Source organism: Vombatus ursinus, unplaced genomic scaffold, assembly GCF_900497805.2.
Source record: "Vombatus ursinus unplaced genomic scaffold, bare-nosed wombat genome assembly UNPS02014821.1, whole genome shotgun sequence".
NCBI lineage: Eukaryota > Metazoa > Chordata > Mammalia > Diprotodontia > Vombatidae > Vombatus > Vombatus ursinus.
In genome coordinates, this window is record NW_020954599.1 from 27,176,307 (window position 1) to 27,179,093 (window position 2,787).

Consider the following 2,787-nt stretch of genomic DNA (forward strand, 5'->3'; position numbering starts at 1 on the left):
TTTCTGACCTTTCTGTTGATGGTTCAATTCTAAAATGCTAAGAATGTTCTCATTTATTTACTCATAAAACATTAATTATTAAATGATATTGGAGTATTGGAGTTAGGATTCTTAGCCACATCCCTGACCTCCAGCACATATTATTTCCATGACAACATGAAGCTTTGCCTAAGCAGCTTATCCTGTTGGGGGTTGTAGAAAGAGTGTTGCATTGGAGACAAAGAACCTGGGTTTATATCTCAACTGTACCAGTTACCATTTGTATTTATTTAACCTCTTTGGACCTCATTTTCTTCATTTGGAAAGTGAAGGGTTTTTAATAGATTCCTTCTAGTTCTTAAGTCTGTGATGCTTGTTTAATGAAAAAATCAACAATTATTTATTAAATACCACTTACATCCCCAACTCAAGTACTACCTTTCCTCCTTCAGACTTCTAGGGCAACCCTGAGGGGCTGAGGGTGTCTACTGCTATCACTCATAGTCCCCATTTCATCTGTTTATCCAGTACTAATCAACCAATTACTCTCTCCCAATTTTGGTTAACCAACTAACATTTAAATTTTTAAAGTATTTACACAAGCATGTTTTATTTATAAATAATGGTTTTTTTCAAATTCTTTAGAGAGTAGATGAATAGGAATATATCATAATTTAAACATAGAGAGAAATATAATATAAAACAATAATTTAACATGCTTTAAAAGGTCAGGGGAAAAAAACTCTTCATACAAAATTTCATTAGTTTAAATGGGGAAAAAATCTCTCAATCCACAAAACTCATGGTTTCTAGATGAAATTCTTATCCCTTCACTATGCAGTCCGATTATTTTCTCAATAATTTTGAAAATGAAAATGCTCTTATGCCATATGATTTCAAACACCTTTTCCTATTAATTCAATTTCTTCTTTAAAACAGTAAAACCTGAGTTTGAAGTAGCTCATATGGGGAAATTATGGGTAAATATGGATAAGGATCATACAAAATGAGAAAGTATGAAGGGTTTGCAATCTGCAGGAATAGGGGGAGTCCTTTTCCTAAATAGATTCACCAGAATCCTAATCATAATATACAGTTAGAAGACTACTGGAAGCATAAACATACTACTACTCTCACCAGGTATTACTATTGTTTCCTCCAGGTTGAAATTCTTATGTTGAAGTAGCCATCTATTGTTCTAGGCCATTTTGAATTAAGAGTGATGGTTGAAATCATGATTATGCTAAATCTTAGAAATAAAACAGAGGAACACAATAAATTTTCTGTGTATATAGTCTATAGGAAAACAACTCTATATATTTTCAAGAATTCCCTAGATTTTTCTAGAAGTTTGGCTTTGTATTGATAGTCAATGCATTCACTTTTGCAGTCCACTTCTCCTTCTCTAAGCAAAAGGTTGCAGTGATCTATCTCTCTAAATCATCGTTGAGTCACATTATTTCACAAGAAAACTCATTCACACATGATACATTTCCCTGTTTAGAATCAGACAGTCCTGCCTCTACTTTAATGCATTCCTTGCTCTCACCTCCTTTACCTCATTCAACATTGTTTTTACTTAGTTGTTTGTCTACCTCTCTGGTTGCTTGTTTGTCTCTTTCACTTGTTACTCTCTCTTCTCTCATCTTCTCAGAGTGGGTATTGTTCAAGTCTTTGTCCTAAGCTTTCTTTTCTTTCTCCTTTTTTTTTTTTTACATTTTTAAAAATCACATATAAACAAAAAAAAAAGTTTAACATTCATTCAAAATTTTTTTTGGAGTTTAAAATTCTCTTCTTCCTCCCTCCCCTGCCCTCCCCTTCAGAAGGCAAGCAATTTTATATGCATAATACTTGTGCAGTCATGCAATACATTTCTATATTAGCCATGTTAAAAAAGAAAATGCAACAAAAAGTAACAATAATAAAGAAAATTTAAAAAATTGTTTTAATCTGTATTCAGATGCAATTAATACTTTTTCTTGAGGTAGACATCATTTTTTTTTAATCAAAAGTCTTCAGAATTGTTTGGGATTATTGTATTGTTCAGAATAGCTAAGTCATTCACAGCTGATCATCATACAATATTGTTACTGTGTAGAATGTTTTTCTGGTTCTGCTCATTTTACTTTGCATCAGTTGATGTAAGTCTTTCCATTTTTTTCGTTGGTTTTGTTTTGTTTTGTTTTTGTTAGGCAATGGGGTTAAGTGACTTGCCCAGGATCACACAATTAGCAAGTGTTATGTGTTTGAGGCCCGATGTGAACTCAGGTCCTTCTAACTCCAAGGCTGGAGCTTTATCCACTGTGCCACCTAGCTGCCCCATTTCCAGTTTTTTTTTTAAAGCAGCCTGCTCATTATTTTTTATGGTATAATAACATTCCATAACAATTATCATACCACTACATGTTCAACCATTCTTCAATTAATGGGTATCCCCTCAATTTCCAATTATTTGCCACCACAAAAGAGCTGATATATACACACATACACATACACATACACATACACACATATATATGTACATATATGCATATATGTATATATGTAGGCATGCATATCTATATATGTATATGCATGCATACACACATATACATATATATTACACATAGAACTTTTTCATTTCTCTTTGATGTCTTTGGAGTACAGAGCTAGTAGTGGTATTGCTGGATCAAAATGTATGCACAGTTTTATAGCCTTTTGTCTAAAGTTCAACCAATAACTTTTACAAATAGATAATTGCTTCGAAAGTATAGACAGGATGAAAGTGCAACAACCTTCCATATGAGGAACACATACTCCTCCATCACT